Source organism: Ornithorhynchus anatinus, chromosome Y2 (genome assembly GCF_004115215.2).
Source record: "Ornithorhynchus anatinus isolate Pmale09 chromosome Y2, mOrnAna1.pri.v4, whole genome shotgun sequence".
NCBI lineage: Eukaryota > Metazoa > Chordata > Mammalia > Monotremata > Ornithorhynchidae > Ornithorhynchus > Ornithorhynchus anatinus.
The window spans coordinates 2497602-2516643 of NC_053176.1; the positions used below are offsets into that span (position 1 = coordinate 2497602).

Sequence of the window (19042 nt, forward strand, 5' to 3'; positions counted from 1 at the left end):
CTGTACCAAACCCTTGGGGAAAATACAGTTCAACAGAGTTGGTAGACACTATCCCTCCCTACAGGGTGCTGCAGAGTGTTCATGTGGGGCGTACGTTTTATGTGGGGCATACGTTGGGGGTTGGGAGCATAGGGAACTGGAGGATGTTGGGAGAAGAGATAAGGATAAGTAAGTCCTCCCAGTGACTTAGCTGGGAGGAAAACCTGTAGATACTGCAGAGCCTAGCACATGGGACTCCATCCTATTCCCTCCCGTGATTAGCTGATGGGCATCATTGTAATGTGTTTTTAAGACTTTCTTTTTGGCTTTGGAGAAGACGATTATTGTAGTAGTAAGTAGTAATAGCTATGTAGCCAGTGAGTGCCTTGCAATGCACTGAGTAGTTCTCCATAAAAGCTTATGGAGAGGCAGAACTGAGTAATTCTCCATAAAAGTTTATGGAGAAGATAGAACACAGTCCTCGGAGTCAGAAAGACCTGAGTTCTAATTCTGGCTCTGCCACTTGTCTGCTGTGTGAACTTCTCCTTGCTTCAGTTTCCACATTTGTAAAATGAGGATTAAGATTGAGCCCTTTTTGGGACACCGATGAGCTTGTATCTACCCCTTGTATAGAACAGTGCCTGGCACACAGTAAGCACTTTACAATACCAAAATTATTATTGTTAATGATAATAATAATAAACAAAATGAGCTTGTACTCCTTGCAACAGGCAAGACAGAACTAAAACTATAAGACAGATCAAAACTATTTAGTAACACAGTAATCAAAGTCACTAACTGGCTAAACATATATTCAGAAGTGCCCAGAGTGAGGCTGAAAAGTAAATATGTGCTACAGATGACTATGAGGTTCACTCCAGGTGGGAGGGAGGAAGCGAATGCTAATTTTATAGTAAATCTCCTGACCATGAAGGACTCATGATAATGATAACAGAATGGAGTGATAGAAGGCAAGGCGGTAGTATTTAGGAAAGGCTCAGTGAAGGAGAGGAAGCCTGCTACTACTAGTACATTTGAAATGAAAGGGACAGTCTGTCTCCAAAGAAAGGATTGGGACTTTATAATAAATGCCTGCCATGTGGCAGCTGTGTCCTGGATTTATGAATCTGGTAGTAGTAAAATCCTGTCAAGAACACATTCTCTGGAGAAAAGCAGCAATAAGAGGAGTAAACTGTTCTTTTTACCCTTCCCCCAAAACAAGAACTCTTCCATTTTTAAAACTAGGCCTCCTCCCTCCATCTCACATCTGTCTCATTTTATTCCTTAAAGATAGTACTTAAAAGAATAGAAGGGAATATTCAAAATCAGCATCTTCATTTTCTTAATTTTCAGTGTTTAAATGTATAGGTTTGCAAAACATTCATCTGAGTCAGTATTAAGATTTTTTTTAACAGCCTGATCTAGTGGGAAGAATCGGGGCCTGGATGTCAGAGAACCTGGGCTCTAATCATGGCTTTGCCACTTGGCTGCTGTATGAGATGGGCAAATCACTTCACTCTGTGTGCCTCAGTTCCCTCATCTGTAAAATGGGGATTAAATTAAGCCCCATGTGGAGCATAGATTATGTCCAACCTGATTACATCATATCTATTCCAGTATTTAGCACAGTACTTGATACATAGTAAGCGTGCAGCAGATACTATTATTGTTATAATCATTACTGTTATTATTGTTATTATTTCAAAGGTGATTCCTGTTTGTATTTTTGATCAACACTTTTTTAGATTAGCATTTAGCACACCTGTCACTACTAAGGGAAGCAGAATGGCCTAGTGGATAGAGTACAACCTGGGAGTCAAAAGGATTTGAGTCCTAATTCTGGCACTGCCACTTGCATACTTTGTGACCTCGAGGAAGTCACTTAACTTCTCCGTGCCTCAGTTACCTCATCTATAAAAAGTACATTAAAACTGTGAGCCCTAAATGGGACAGGGACTGTATACAACTTGATTAGCTTCTATCTCCCCCAGCTTTTAGAACAGTGCTTAACACACAATAGGCGCTTAACAAATACCACCAGCATTCAGTCATATTTACTGAGCATTTACTGTGGGGGAGGGGGCACTGTACTAAGCATTTGGAAGGTACAGTACAGCAATAAAGACCATCCTCATCATCATCATCAGTGTTATTATTACTCAAATCCTGTTAAAATTTGAATAACAAAGAGCAATTTAAAACTCTCCAAATGTTGATTCCCCATCATTATCCTCCACAAAAGAAGTGATCCTCTCATTAAAAATTATTCCAGTAGTTAAGGGTTATCTTGAAGCATTCTTTCTATTTTTTGTGTGATTAGTTGTTATGTTAAACATAAAGCACTTTGGTGATTTTTTTCAAGTGTAGTATTGTAGGACTAGAGGTAGTATTTGAAAACTTAGTGTTGGTGCATGTCAGATGTTCTGTAGCATTCATCTCCTTGAATTTTTCTTGAGCGCCACATCCAGATGTAAGAAGTAGTTGATGGGTTGCATGTGAATTTATATACTTTGGGTTGTGGTTCTCTATTGTCAAGGTAATGTGTCATTATTACTACATTTAAGGTTGCCTCCTTCCTTCCTTCCTTCCTTCCTTCCTTCCTTCCTTCCTTCCTTCCTTCCTTCCTTCCTTCCTTCCTTCCTTCCTTCCTTCCTTCCTTCCTTCCTTCCTTCCTTCCTTCCCCCTTCCCCCCTTCCTTCCTTCCTTCCCCCTCCCTCCCCTCCCCCCTCTCTCCCCTCCCTCTCCTCCCTTCCCTCCTTCCCCTCCCCTCTCCTCCCCTCCCTCCCCCCCTCCCCCCTTCCCGCCCTCCCTTCTTTCTTTCTTTCTTTTTCTTTCTTTTTCTCCTTTTCTCCCCTAACCTCTTTCATGGACCAAGCACTTCCACTTGAGAAGAAACAGATAGATCAGTTATCATTTATGGTAACCAGATATAGCACCAAGCACCTGGCAGAGTACATTATCAATAAAGACGCACAGCACGGTTCTATAGCCCTCTAAGTAGTTATTCAGGGACTCAGAACAATTCCTGTGAATGCCTGCCCATATGTTTGAAGACGGCTCTTCTGTTCTTTTCCTTTGCTGCAGGGTGAGGTGAATACCAGGGGAGCAGAGAGCAGGGTGGATGAGAAAGGGCAAGGGGGTAGGCATTGGTGGAAAATCTTTGGGTACTGACTAGGTAAGGCAGTTCCAAGAGATCCCTGTGAAGGTCTGTTGGAGTGGTTCTGCTTGTCAGGCATAGTGCATATATCCGGTGGAAATGCTGTGCTGACTTAAGCCTGATCCTGAGGAAGCAGTGAATGAACTCGTGTTTATTTTTCCAAATCAGAATTTTTTTTTTGACCCTGACCTTGTTTCAGATTAATATTATGAAGGGAAAAACATACTTCATGAGATTACTGAGAAAAACTGAGATGCAGTTCTATGGGTAGATGTATCTTTGGGGGCCATTTGCACTATCAGTCATGTTTATTGTGTGCTTACTGTGTTCAGAGCAGGGAACTAAGCGTTTGGGAGAGTGCAATGTAACGTTCATTCAGTCGTATTGATAGAGCGCTTCCTGTGTGCAGAGCACTGTACTGAATGCTTGGAAACTACAATTTGGCAACAGATAAAGACAATCTGTACCCAACAACGGGCTCACAGTCCAGAAGAGGGAGGCAAACATCAAAACAAAACATGTAGATAGACATCAATAACATCAAAATAGATAAGTAGAATTATACATATATGCACGTCATTAATACAATAGAATGATAAGTATGTACAAATATACACATGTGCTGTTGGGACGAGAAGGGATAAAGCAGAGGGAGTAGGAATGATGGCAGGGGGAGGAGGAGCAGAGGGAAAGGGCTCAGTCTGGGAAGGGATCTCTCAGTGATCCGGGAGGTGATTGAAGGGGGGAAGAGAGCTAATTTGGCACATAGGAGGAGGGAGGGTATTCCAGGCCAGAGGTAGGACCTGGGCCAGGGGTTGACAGCAGGATAGGTGAGATAGAGGCACAGTGAGGAGGTTAGCAGTAGAAGAGCGGAGTTTGCAGGCTGGGCTGCAGAAGGAGAGAAAGGAGGTGAGGTAGGAGGGGACAAGGTGTTGGAGAACTTTGAGGCCAATAGTGCCCAGAGCATTTCTGGAGAAAGATAAGCCGATAGCAGAATGAAGTATATGATCTGAAGTGGGGAGAGACAGAAGATTGGGAGATCAGGAAGGATAATTATGGTATTTGTTAAGTGTTTACTATGTGCCAAGTACTGTTCTGAGCACTGGGGTATTCATTCAATTAGTAGTATTTATTGAGCGCTTACTATGGGCAGAACACTGTACTAAGTGCTTGGAATGTACAATTTGGCAACAGATAGAGAAAATCCCTGTGCAATAATGGGCTCATGTTCTAAACGGGGGAGACAGACAGAAAAGCAAAACAGAAAAAAAACCCATCAAGATAAATGGAATCATGGAGATATACACCTCATTAACAAAATAAGTAGGGTAATAAGTAATATTTACAAATATGCACAGTGCTGAGGGGAGGGGAAGTGGGAACAGCAGAGGGCAGGATGGGGGGAAGAGTTGGGCATGAGGAGCAGAGGAAAGGGCACGGGGCTCAGTCTGGGAAGGACTCTTGGAGGAAGTGAGCTCTCAGTAGGGCTTTGAGAGGGAAAAAGTAAGTTTGGAGGATGTGAGGAGGGAGGGGAGGGGGATTCTGGGACAGTGGTAGGACATGGGCCAGGGATCGGCGGTGAGACAGGCGCCAATGGGGGACCATGAGGAGATGAGCGACAGAGGAGCGGACTGTACAGGGTGTCTAGTAGAAAGAGAAAAGGGAGGTGAGGTAGGAGGAGGCAAGGTGATGGAAAGCTTTGAAGCCGAAAGTGAGGAGTTTTTGTTTCATGCGAAGGTTGATAAGCAACCACTGGAGGTTTTTGAAGAGGGGAGTGACATGTCCAGAGCGTTTCTATAGGAAGATGATCTGGGCAGTGGAATGAAGAAAAGACTGGTGGCGGGGAGACAGGAGGAAGGGAGATCAGAGAGGAGGCTAACACAATAATCCAGTCGGGATATTATGAGAGCTTGAACCAGCACCTCAGGAGGAAGGGAGATCAGAAAGGCAGGTAACACAGTAATCCAGTAGGGATATAATGAGAGCTTGAACCAGCAGGTTAGCAGTTTGGATGGAGAGGAAAGGGCGGATCTTGGCAATATTGTGAATGTGATACAAGGTAATTGGGTTCTCCCACGTGGGACTCACAGTCTTTATCACCATTTTACAGATGAGATAACTGAGGCACAGAGAAGTTAAATGGTTTGCCCAAGGTCACAAAACAGACAAGTGGCAGAACTGGGTTTAGAACCCACACCCTCTGGCTCCCAAGCCCTTGTTCTTTCCACTAAGTCACACTGCTTGGTTGACTCATTCTCTGACCATGATGAGCTCCTCCCTATAAATCTGTGCTATTCCCCCACAGAGACCTCCAATCTCTTGACCCCCATCCATCTTTTCTCAGTCCTATCCATCTCTCTTAATGCATCACACCCCACCTATTCTACATATACTCACTCTTGATAATTTCAACACCACCCTCTCTACTGAACTTAACTCGCTCACACCCCTAACCCTTCATTGCTTTTGTACCACTGAATTGCCTGAACTCTGCTTTCTTCGCTCTTGTGCTCGATCCACAGAACACTGCTGGCAGAAATCTAAATATCAGGCCGACCTTCTCTACTTCAAGTTTATCCTTTTTTGCTTTAACTTTGCCCTCTCCTGCCTGGAAAAACTATTTCCCCTCCCTTATTGACACCAATTCCCAGGACCCTCGCCAGTTCCAGACATTCAGCTCGCTCCTCATGCCCCCTGTCCTCCCACTTCTCAATCCCTTGCCCCCAGTTATCTGGCCATCTACTTTATTAAGAAGATTAACACTTTCAGTTGTGAGCGCCCCCAAATCATCCCTCCCCCTCCTCATTTCCCCTGCTCCCTGCCCCCTCTTCAACTTTCCCATCCTTCCCAGTAATATCTGCAATGGAGATCTCTTGCCTCCACTCATCCCACCCCCTCCTCATGTGCATTGGACCCAATTCTTTGGCATCTTGTAAAAACTCTAATCTCCTTTCTCCTAACTGGCATCTTAAACCGTTCACTCTCCATTGGCTTATGTCCCATTGCCTCATACCCATGTCTCCTCCATCATAGAAGGAGCCTCCCTTGACCCCACAGCTACCTTCAGTTATCGTCCCATCTCCCTCCTACCTTTCCTCTCCTGTCTCCTTGAGCCAGTCATTTATACCCGCTGTCTCAAAGTCCTCTCCAGTTCTTTCCTGGACCCCTTCCAATCTGGCTTCCAGCACCTTCACTCCACTGAAACCGCCCTCTCAAAGAACACCAATGATCGTCTTGCCAAATACAGTGGCTCCTACTCCATCCTAATCCTCCTCAACCTCTCAGCTGCCTCTGCCACTGTGGACCCCCCCTTTCTCCTGGACACATTATCCAACCTTGGCTTCACTAACTCTCTCCTCTCCTGGTCTCCTTTTATTGGTTTGGCTGTTCATTCTCAGTCTCCTAAGCAGGCTGCTCCTCTCCCCAGCCAGTCAAGATTCAGTTCTCGGTCCCCTTCTATTCTCCAACTACACTCATTCCCTTGGAGACCTATGTCGATCCCATGGCTTCATGTACCATCTCTGTGCATATGATATCTAAATCTACATCTCCTCCCTTGAGCTCTCTTCCTCCCTCCAGGTTCACATCGTCTTGCCTTTAAGGTATCTGTACTTGGATGTCTGCCTGTCACCTCAAACTTAACATGTCCAAATCAGAGCTCCCTATCTTCTCACCCAAATCCTGTCCTCTCCTGGATTTTCCCATCAGTATAAACAGTACCACCATCCTTCCTGTCTCACTAGCCCACAACCTTGGCATTATCCTTGTCTCTTCTCATTCAACCTACATATCCAGTCCGTCACCAAATCCTGTTGATCTCTCATCTTCACAACGTTGCTAAGATCCACCCTTTCCTCTCCATCCAAATGCCTACCATGTTAGTATAACTACTGACAGTATCCTGCCTACGTTACTGCATCAGCCTCCTCCATCAGCCTCCTTTCTCCCAACCTCCTGTGTCTCCCCATCAAGTACATACTTCATTCTGCTGCCCGATTATCTTTCTACAGAAGTGTCTTTCTACAGACATGTCACCCCCTCCTCAAAAATCTCCAGTTATTGCCTATCCATTTCTGTATCAAACAAAAACTCCTCTCCATTGGCTTTAAAGTACTCCATCACCTTGCCCACTCCTACCTCACCTCACCTCGCTTCTCTTCTTCTACATCCCACCCCATACAATTTGTTTCTCTGGTGCTAACCCTCTCACTGGGCCCCAATCTTGCCTTTCTTGCTTCCAACCTCTGGCCCACATCCTACCTCTAGCATGGATCACCCTTCCTCCTCAAATCTGCCAGACAGTTACTTTTCTGACCTTCAAAGCCTTACTGAAGGCACATCTCCTCCAAGGCTAAACTTCACCTTTCCTCATCTCCCAATTCCTTTTTCCTCACCCTGACTTTATCCCTTTGTTCTTCCCCCCTCCACGCTCCACAACACTTATGGTTATATGTGTAACCTTATTTATATTGATGTCTGTTTACTTGCTTTAATGTCTGTCTCCCTTCCCCCTGCCCCCAGGCTATGACCTCATGTGGACAGGGATTGTCTGTCTTTATTGCTATATTGTACTTTCTCAAGTGCTTAGTTCAGTGCTCTGCACAGAGTAAGCGCTCAATAAATGATTGAATGAATGAACTTACAGTCTAGAGGGGGATGCAGATATTAGTATAAATAAATTATGGCTATGTACTTAAGTACTTTGGGGTTGAGGGAGAGGTAATAAAGAGTGCAAATTCAAATGCAAGGGTGACACAGAAGAGAGTGGGAGAAGAGGAATTGAAGGCTTTGTCAGGGAATGTGGAAAATTGTAAACTCATTACTGGTAGAAAACGCATCTACCAACTCTCTTATACTGTACTCTCTTGAGCGCTTAATACAGTGCACTGCACACAGTAAGGACTCAGACAGTATGGTTGTTTGGAAAACCTCTTAGAGTTATGTTTTTAATAAGGTTTTGAAGGTGGGGAAGATGATTGTCTGTCAGATATTCAGAGGGAGGGTGTTCCGGTCTAGAGGGAGGACATGGATGAGAGGTTTGCTGTGAGGTAGATTAGAATCATTCCTTCAGTCATATTTATTGAGTGCTTACTGTGTGCAGAGCACTGTACTAAGCCCTTGTAAAGTTAAGTTCAGCAATAAAGAGAAACCATCTCTGCCCATAACAAGCTTACAGTCTAGAAGGTGGGAGACAGACATCAAAACAAGTCAACAGGCATCAATAGCAAAGATTTAAATAGAATTTTAGATATGTACATATTAAAATAAGTAAACAGGCATTAATGTAAACATATAGAATTATAGGTACAGTTAGTAGGTTGTCATTAGAGGAGCAAAGTATGCAGTTTGGTTGTAGTAGGAAATCAGGGAAACAAGGTAGGGGAACAAAGTGATAGTTATAAGGCTAAAGTTAGGAGTTTCTGTTTAGTGTGGAAGTGGATAGGCAACCACTGGTTGCACATGAGGAACTGGGAAAAGTGGACTGAATTTTTTTTTAGAAAAATGACCCAGGCAACCGATTGAAGTGTAGATTGGACTGGGGAGAGACAGGAGACAGGGAGGTCAACAGGGAGGCTGAAGCAAAATGAAGGCAAGGTAGGCCAAATGCTTGGATTAACCTCATATCATTTGCGATGGAGAGGAAGGTCTGGATTTTAGCAATGTTGGAAAGGTTGAACTGATAGAATTTGGTAACAGGTTGAATATGTGAATTGAATTAGAGGAATAAAGGATAATGTCACGTAGGTCCTCTTTCAATGAGACTGTCTTTATGCAATGGGAACAAGGCTAGAACTGACTGAAAAGCTAACTCAACAAGGTTTGAAGCTGATAAAAGGACCTCCACTATCATTCTGAGCATTTAGTTTGCCATAATCCATGCCAGCCTGAGGGAGGAGGAAGGAGGAGGGTGGTGTATGTGTAGTCTGCTGGTCACTGCCAAAAACCATAGATCAGTTGTATATCCAAGAAATACACCAACTTCCTGGAACTAAAAGCCACCTTCATAGCTGATTTAGTCGTCAGAACACATGCAAGGCAGTTCTTCTTAACCCAGGCAATATTACCGTTGTGTCCTGTGACTTAGGGAGGACAGGCATTTTCATATTGAAATAAACGAAGGATCAATCTAGTCTGGGCTGGTGCTGAAGACCTGGGCATGAGTTAGGTCCTTCTCTTTCTTAGGAAGGCAGTTGCAAATGTGCATTGATGTCTCTTGAACTGACTCTTTCCAGAAAATATTTCTTAAAATTGCATAGTCCAGCAATAAGCTTTTCCTTTGCACATCAGCATTCTTCCAGGAGCAGAAAGTAGGCATTCACTGCTCATTAGCTAGTCCAGCCAAATGGTAGTGTTAGGCCTTTAAGAATTCTGCAGTTCTCTTGCTTGAATATTGAATATGTTGGTGTAACTTTTTCAGGCCTGCCCAGGCAAGTACCTTGAGTCAGTTGTCAGCATCTTTAAGGCAGAGACCACATCTTCTCCCAATTCAGCAAACTTGTACAATGGGTTCAACATGTTGGACCCTTGGTGAATATTTTGGGTGCAGAAAGTGCCTTCCACAGGGCCTTTTCGTGTCAGCATCAATGAAGCCCAAACCCAGTGGACATCAAGGCTAGCAAACTCCAGATTTTGCAGCAAGTATCCGCTCTAGACTGTGAGCTCTTTATTGGCAGAAATGTGTCTGTTTCTTGTTATATTGCATTTTCCCAAGAGCTTTGTACTGTGCTTAGAGTACAGTAAGCACTTAGTAAGTATGATTGACTGAATGGAGTCATCTGCTCCAAGATTTCTAAGTAAGACCTAGGTTCACTTATTTTGTTTAGGTCCTTCTCATTTTTGCACTGCATCTTATCCCTTATCTCCAAGGTCATCTGACAAATCTGGGCAAATGGAGAGCCACTCCTGCATTTTCTCATTCTGACTTTACATGTCATTGTCCCCTTATCTTCACTAGGGAGCCCATTCCAGATAAGTCTAAATAGGCCTGCCGGGCCATCCCTGAGGAATCTGATTTGGAAGACTCTCCAAGTACTAGAATTTAGCACATTCTCTTGGAGAAGCAGCGTGGCTCAGTGGAAAGAGCATGGGCTTTGGAGTCAGGGCTCATGAGTTCGAATCCCAGCTCTGCCACTTGTCGGCTGTGTGACTGTGGGCAAGTCACTTAACTTCTCTGTGCCTCAGTTCCCTCATCTGTAAAATGGGGATTAAGACTGTGAGCCCCACGAGGGACAACCTGATTCCCCTATGTCTACCCCAGCGCTTAGAACAGTGCTCGGCACATAGTAAGCGCTTAACAAATACCAACATTATTATTATTATTATTATTATTAGGGATCAGGCAGCCCCATCCCTTTCACCCTGTCATCTCAAAAGTTAATTTGGAGGAATAATTTATGGTGTCCTCCTCATGTCAGTCATATTTATTGAGCACTTACTGTGTGCATAACACTGTATTAAACACATACTTCTATATCCCAGTCCACACATTCCTCTCCACTAGAACTAACCTACTTACTGTGCATCAGTCTCACCTGTCTCGCCGCCGACCCCTGGCCCAAATCCTACCTTTGGGCTGGAATGCCCTCCCTCCTCAAATCCGCAGAGGAAGTCAATCTCTCCACATCAAAGCCCTACTGAAGATGCACCTCCTCCAAGATGCCTTCCCAGACTAAGCTCCCGTTTCCTCAGCTCTCCCTCCCTTCCATGTCACCTCTAATCCTCCCTTCGCTCTTCCCGGCTCACAGCATTTATGTATATATGTATATATCTATAATTCTATTTATATGAACGTCTGTTTACTTGTTTTGATGTTTGTCTTCCCCCCTCTAGATTATAAGCCCATTGTGTGCAGGGATTGTGTATATTACTGAATTGTACTTTCCAAGCATTTAGTACAGTGCTGTGCACATAGTAAGTTCTCAGTAAGTATGACTGAAAGACTGAATGAGTGAGTGAATAAACAGACACACAAGCATACAGTCTAGAGGGGAAGACAACATTAGTATAAAGAAATAAATTATGTGTATGTACATAAGTGCACTGGGGCTGGAGAGGGAATGAATAAAGAGAGCAAATCAGGGTGATGCAGAAGGGTCTAGAAAAAGAGGAAGAGGTTGGTCAGGGAACGCCTCTTGAATAAGGCTTTGTGAAGTGGGGGAGAGTAATCTATCAGTAATCTATCAGTAATCTATCAAGTTGTCTATCAGATATGAGGAGGGAGGGCAGTAGGACACTGGAAGAGGTCAGTGGTGAGATGAACAGGATAGAGATACAACAGGAAGGTTAGCATTGGAGAAATGAAGTGTGCTGGCCGGGTTGTAGTAGGAGAGTAGCAAGGTGATAGGTAAGCGGTAGCAGGATAATTAAGTGCTTTCAAAGCCAATGTGGAAGAAGTTCTGTTCCATGAGGAGGTGGATGGGAACTTCTTGAGGAGTGGAGGAAACATGGACTGACATTTTTGTAGAAAAGTGATCTGGGCAGCAGAGTGAAGTGTGGACTGGAGTCAGGGTTTATATAGAGGCAAGGAGTTCAGCAAGGAGGATGTTACAGTAACCAGGAAGGGATAGGATATATGATTGGTTTAACATGGCGGCAGTGTAGATGGAGAAGAAAGGATGGATTTTAGCATTGTTGTGAAGGTCTTACCAACAGGATTTAATGGTGGATTGAATATGTTGGTAATTGAGAGAAAGGAGTCAAAGCATAGAAGCAGTATGGTATAGTGGAGAGGGCCCGGGCCTTGGAGTCAGAGGTCATGGGTTCTAAACCCGGTTCTGCCAGTTGTCTGCTATGGGACCTTGGTTAAGTCACTTCACCTCTCAGTGCTTCAGTTACCTGATCTTTGAAATGGGGATTGAGACTGTGAGTCCCAAATGGGACAGGGACTCTCCTGAGTCTGATTTGTTTGTATACACCCCAAAGTTTAGTGCAGTACCTGGCACAGAGTAAACGCTGTTCTCCTACTACAACCCCCTGTGCACTTCGCTCCTCTAATGCTAGCCTTCTCACTGTGCCTCGATCTCATCTAGCTCGTTGTTGACCCTTCACCAAGTCGTGCCTCTGGCCTGGACCTCCCTCCCTATTCAAATCCAACAGACAGTTACTCTCCACCCATTTAAAGCCTTATTGAGGGCACATCTCCTCCAAGAGTCTTGCCTGAGCAAGCCCTCTTTTCCTCTTCTCCACCTCCATTTCCTTTTCTCCCACTGACTTCTGCATCACCCTGACTTGCTCCCTTTATATTAATGTCCATCTCCCCGCTTTTAGAGTGTAAGCTCATGATGGGCAGGGAATATTTCTTTTTATTGTTGTATTGCACTCTCCCAGGTTCTTGGTACCATGCTCTGCACACAGTAAGTGCTCAGTAAATAGACTGAATGAATGAATTTTCCAGTAGGAGTTCACTTGTTTTTCTTTCCTCATTCTAATTCATTTTTTACTCTCCCCCAACCCCCTCAACTCGACATTGTTCAGCCCTGAGGTCCTGTTGCTTCCTCTGTATCTTGAATTGAAGCAGGTTGAATACCACAGGGATGTTACCTATTTGATGAGCTTAAGAGGAGAATCTGGGCCTAGACCTGGGTATAGGAAGCAGAAGCTGGTAAAGAGTGAGGATGTGCTTAGATTCTGGGGAGGGGCCGGGTAGTGGGGATCTTTCTGCATTGTTTCTGCAACTTTCTGTCTTTGGACAATCAGGGCGCTGGGACTGAACTTCAAAAGAAGCCCCAGATATTCTTCATGTAAGCATTCTAGATGTATGAGAAAAGAAGATAAGGGTGGGGAGGGGGTTTACTAAAATACTTTGGTCCTCAGTCAGTCAGTGGTAGTGATAACTGCTGCTAAGTGCTTAGGAGAGTTGGTAGACACATTGTCTGCCCACATCGAGCTTGTATCTTTCTAGACTTCTGATCTTTTGGTTTTAAGGGGAGAATAATGACCCTGCCAAGAGCCCTCCCAATAGGTTTTCCACACTTCACCATTTTTAACAGGTTGTGTTGCTGTCCCTTTCCTGCAGGCAACTGTTTATTGATGCTCCAGAAATTCTGGCATTAAAGTGTGACACAGCTCCTGTCTGTCAGCTCTGTTTCAACTGGGCCCAGCCAGTGCCAGCCCCTCAGCTGGGCTTGAGAAGACAACAGGTTAGTCAGTACATTCTTTTTTGGCTTTGTATGCCTCTATTTGATGCACAGAGACTTTGGTCAGTTAGGGGTATTAAGCATTGACTTATTGCACAGTACTATACTAACTAACAGGACTCACTTGGGAGAGCTGAGTAGAGTTAAAACCTATTTGCCTGGCCCTTAAGGAGTTTATAATTGACTGGAGAAGACAATCAAAACTTGTTGACAAATAATGGGAGCAGAAGGGAGAACAATAACATAGTAGGTATTAAAAGTAAATATGTCAGGAAGAAATGAATAAATCATGGAATTTAGGTACCTCACAATCTGTAACACTCAGAGAAATGCCCTATACTGCTTGCTGGTTTACCCCAATATATGTAAACTTCACCGTCGACATTAGGTTCCATTGCTGCAGGCCAGTTAGTTTTCTTTCTGCTATATCTTTCTCCCTTCCTGGCAGCTTTCCTGCCCCTTTCCACTCCCTTTGTCCCAGTGGACTTTGTAGCACAGTATTTTGGTTTGCTCCTTCTTTCAATTTTAATTCACATCTCAAGTCTGACAGATAATTGCTTTCCCATGGCTTCAAGGCCTTACTGAGGACACATCTTCTTCAAGAGGAATTCCCAGACTAGGACCTACTCCCTTCTGCTTTCCACTCTCTTGTGTGATATCCAGACTTGCTCCCTTTGTTCTTCACTCCTCCCAGCCCCCTTTTTGCCCCCTCCAACCCCAAAGTAATTATGAACATATCTGTAATTTATTTATTTGCATTGATGGTTGTCTCCCTCGTCTAGACGTTAAGCTCATATCGACAGGGAATGTGTCTGTTTATTGTTATATTGTACTTTCCCAAGCTCATAGTACAGTGCTGTGCACACAGTAAGCTCTCAATAAATGTGACTGAGTGAATGAGTGAATGAATGAATGATTGAATGTTAGTAGCCAGCTGCCAGCTCTCCTCTGCCCTGTTACTTCCCATTTGCTGACTTGCAGGCTCACTTTCATTCAATAGTATTTATTGAGCGCTTACTATGTGCAGAGCACTGTACTGAGCGCTTGGAATGAACAAGTCGGCAACAGATAGAGACAGTCCTGCCGTTTGACGGGCTTACAGTCTAATCGGGGGAGACGGACAGACAAGAACAATGGCAATAAATAGAGTCAAGGGGAAGAACATCTCGTAAAAACAATGGCAACTAAATCGAATCAAGGCAATGTGCAATTCATTAACAAAATAAATAGGGTAATGGAAATATATACAGTTGAGAGACGAGTACAGTGCTGTGGGGATGGGAAGGGAGAGGTGGAGGAGCAGAGGGAAAGGGGGAAAAGAGGGTTTAGCTGCGGAGAGGTAAAGGGGGGGTGGCAGAGGGAGTAGAGGGAGAAGAGCTCAGTCTGGGAAGGCCTCTTGGAGGAGGTGAGTTTTAAGTAGGGTTTTGAAGAGGGGAAGAGAATCAGTTTGGCAGAGGTGAGGAGGGAGGGCGTTCCAGGACCGCGGGAGGACGTGGCCCAGGGGTCGATGGCGGGATAGGCGAGACCAAGGGACGGTGAGGAGTTGGGCGGCAGAGGAGCGGAGCGTGCGGGGTGGGCGGTAGAAAGAGAGAAGGGAGGAGAGGTAGGAAGGGGCAAGGTGATGTAGAGCCTTGAAGCCTAGAGTGGGCAGTTTTTGTTTGGAGCGGAGGTTAATAGGCAACCACTGGAGTTGTTTAAGAAGGGGAGTGACATGTCCAGATAGTTTCTGCAGGAAGATGAGCCGGGCGGCGGAGTGAAGAATAGACTGGAGCGGCATGAAAGAGGAGGAAGGGAGGTCAGAGAGAAGGCTGACAGAGTAGTCTAGCCGGGATATAATGAGAGCCTGTAGCAGTAAGGTAGCCGTTTGGGTGGAGAGGAAAGGGCGGATCTTGGCAATATTGTAGAGGTGAAACCGGCAGGTCTTGGTAATGGATAGGATGTGTGGGGTGAACAAGAGAGACGAGTCAAGGATGACACCGAGATTGCGGGCCTAAGAGACAGGAAGGATGGTCGTGCCATCCACGGTGATAGAGAAGTCTGGGAGCGGACCGGGTTTGGGAGGGAAGATGAGGAGCTCAGTCTTGCTCATGTTGAGTTTTAGGTGGCGGGCCGACATCCAGGTGGAGACGTCCTGGAGGCAGGAGGAGATGCGAGCCTGAAGGGAGGGGGAGAGGACGGGGCGGAGATGTAGATCTGCGTGTCATCTGCGTAGAGATGGTAGTCAAAGCCGTGAGAGCGAATGAGTTCACCAAGGGAGTGAGTGTAAATGGAGAACAGAAGAGGGCCAAGAACTGAACCTTGAGGAACTCCAACAGTTAAAGGATGGGAGGGGGAGGAGGCTCCAGCGAAGGGGACCGAGAATGACTGGCCAGAGAGGTAAGAGGAGAACCAGGAGAGGACGGAGTCCGTGAAGCCAAGGTGAGATAAGTTATGGAGGAGGAGGGGATGGTCGACAGTGTCAAAGGCAGCAGAGAGGTCAAGGAGGATCAGAATGGAGTAGGAGCCATTGGATTTGGCAAGAAGGAGGTCATGGGTTACCTTAGAGAGAGCAGTCTCGGTAGAGTGGAGGGGACGGAAGTCAGATTGGAGGGGGTCTAGGAGAGAATGGGAGTTAAGGAATTCTAAGCATCGATTGTAGACGACTCGTTCTAGGATTTTGGAAAGGAAGGGTAGTAGGGAGATAGGGCGATAACTGGAGGGGGAAGTGGGGTCAAGAGCGGGTTTTTTTAGAATGAGGGAGACGTGGGCATGTTTGAAGGCAGCGGGGAAGGAGCCATTGGAGATTGAGTGGTTAAAAATACAAGTTAAGGAAGGGAGGAGGACAGGGGCGATGGTTTTAATAAGGTGAGAGGGAATGGGGTCCGAGGCGCAGGTGGAGGGGGTGGCACTTGCGAGGAGTGAGGAAATCTCCTCTGAGGATACTGCAGGGAAGGATGGGAAAGTAGGGGAGAGGGTTGGTGGGGGGGAAGGGGATTGGGGGAGGGGTGACTTTGGGGAGCTCAGACCTGATTGTGTTGATTATCGTGAGGAATAGGTGGCTAGATCATTGGGGGTGAGAGATGGGGGGGGGGGAGGAACAGGGAGCCTAAGGAGAGAGTTAAAAGGTCCAGAACAATCGGCGGACCTTCTCATCCCTACCCAAAACTGCAGCAACAGGGAGAGTGATGGATTAGGGCTTGGCTGGGTTATGGGATTTTGGGCCTCTCTGAAGCCAGTGCCCCCAATTTAGCAGCTCTGGGTGGGGTGGAGAAATGATATTTCAGAATAGCAAATGAGAAGATGTCAGGCGGTTGGAGGTTGCTGGATTGGAGGTGGGAGATAAATGTGAAAGAAAGAACCAAAAGGTTATGCTGTGCATTTCCTTACAGTTCAGGGTGAAAGGGAGGAGGCTTTGTTCTTCCCCCTTCCCCTCCCCACAGCACTTGTGTATATTTGGATATATTATTTGTTATTCTACGTATATATGATTCTATTTATCTATGTTGATGGTTTTGATCCCTGACTACTTGTTTTGTTTAGCTGTCTCCCCCTTTTAAACTGTGAGTCCGTTGTTGAGCAGGGATTGTCTCTATCTGTTGCTGAATTGTAGATTCCAAGCGCTTAGTACAGTGCTTTGCACACAGTAAGCACTCAATTAATATGAATGAATGAATGAATGAATGAATGAATGGAGAGATCATAAAGACCGCCCCCAGAACATTGGAGGGTTGGAAAAGGAGGGGATAGTCCCATGACTACCAACTCCGTTATATCATACACTCTCCCAAGTGTTTGGTTCAGTATTCTGAACAGAGTAAGCTCTCATTAAGTATGATTGATTAATTGGTTGGAGGTACAGTGTCCTCTCTCAGCTAGATCTGGTCCATTTTGGCTCCTCACAGTTGAAGGGATTGAGAGGATGAAGGTGAAACAACACAACTGCAGCTGGAAATAGAATCCAGGAATCTGGGCATTCAGGCTTCAGTGTAATAATCTATGGAGTCCTGAGCAGTGTGCTCTGGGCACAGATCCAAGGTACACAGAGGTATTCAGAAGAGGTTAATGTACTAAAAGATAGGTTTCAAAGAAAAGAGGCCTGCTATTCACCCTGCATTCAAGATGTTCTAAGTAAAAATGAAAAACTATTTCCAAGGACAGTAGAAAAGGCTTCTCTTTATGAATTCTACAGACTCACAGACACATCACTGCTTTTGTGTCATGTTATGCTGAAAGTTTCATGTTTCACAGGGGTTCTGGAGTTGATCCTGATTTGCAATATAGGAATCTATTGAAAAGGAACCCGTGATACAGCAACTTGGACTCCAAACTATATTTTCAAAGACCCTAAACCTTTTGTGCCAATGGGAAAGGTTTGTAAACAGTTGCAACACTACAAACATCAAACATAATAGCTCAGCAAGAGATATGCAGGTACCGTCCACTCTGGGTACTGCCGTATGCCATCATGGGTGAAATTCAATGTTAGTGACATCTTCATATATAAAGGAGATACTATTAGAGGTACCTAAGTGCTGAGGATGGGTGAAATATCGATTTCTATAAATATGTAAAAGCTTTCAAAACTTCTTCTCACTTTTTCTTCCTTACCATTCCTACTTTTCCCGAAGGCTTGATGCAAGATTAGGCTGACATTATAGGCAAGTAGGATCTTTCCTGTGATAATTTGAATAATCCATTTATTCATTCAACAGTATTTATTGAGCGCTTACTATGTGCAGAACACTGTACTAAACGCTTGGAATGTACAGTTCGGCAACAGGTAGAGACAATCCCTGCCCAATGACAGGCTCACAGTCTAATCGGGGGAGACAGACAGACAAAAACAAGACAACATAATCACGATAGATAGAATCTAGGGGATGTACACCTCATTAACGAAATAAATAGGGTAGTAAAAATGTATACAAATGAGCACAGTGCTCAGGGGAGGGAAACTGAGAGGGGGAGAAGCAGAGGGAAAGGGGGCTTGGCTGAGGGGAGGTGAAGGGAGGAAGGGGGAAGGAGGAGGGCGGAGGGGGGCAGAGAGGGAGCAGAGGGAAAAGGGGAAGCTCAATCTGGGAAGGCCTCTTGGAGGAGGTGAGCTTTCTATAGAGCTTTGAAGAGGGGAAGAGAGTTAGTTTGGCGGAGGTGAGGAGGGAGGGCATTCCAGGACAGTGCTAAGACGAGGGCCAGAGGTCGATGGCGGGATAGGCGTGAACAGGGGACAAGGAGAAGGTCGGCGGCAGAGGAGCCGAGTCTGCAGGGTGAGCAGTACAAAGAGAGAAGGCAAGTGAGGTACGAGGCGGAAAGATGATGGAGGCCCTTGAAGCCCAGAGTGAGGAGTTTTTGTTTTGTGCAGGGATTGATAGGCAACCACTGGAGGTTTTTAAGGAGGGGAGTGACATACCCAGAGCGTTTCTGCAGGAAGATGATCCGGTCAGCAGAATGAAGAATAGAGTGGAGTAAGGAGAGACAGGAGGAAGGGAGATCAGAGAGAAGGCTGACACAATAATCCAGCCGAGATATTATGACAGCTTATACCAGCACGATAGACGATTGGATGGAGAGGAAAGGGCAGATGTTGGTGATATTGTAAAGGTGAGACCAGCAGGTTTTGCTGATGGATTGGATGTGCGGAATGAATGAGAGAACTGAGTCAAAGATGACATCAAGGTAGCGGGGCTTGAGAGACGGGAAGGATGGTCGTACCGTCCACAGTGACAGGGAAGTCAGGAAGAGGACAAGGTTTGGGAGGGAAGATAAGGAGCTCAGTTTTGGACATATTGAGTTT

At 45.3% G+C, this 19042-nt stretch overlaps 1 protein-coding gene across 6 annotated transcripts in view; it reads left to right on the forward strand.

Annotated features, from left to right (window-relative positions):
• LOC114808660 (ras-responsive element-binding protein 1) overlaps positions 1–19042 on the forward strand; it is a 205919-nt gene that overhangs the window by 64365 nt on the left and 122512 nt on the right. For all 6 annotated transcript variants that reach the window (XR_005659696.1, XM_039910969.1, XM_039910971.1 and 3 more), the window contains exon 3: positions 13152–13275. The gene's annotated coding sequence lies outside the window, so the exon portion shown is untranslated. The remainder of the gene's footprint in view (positions 1–13151; positions 13276–19042) is intronic.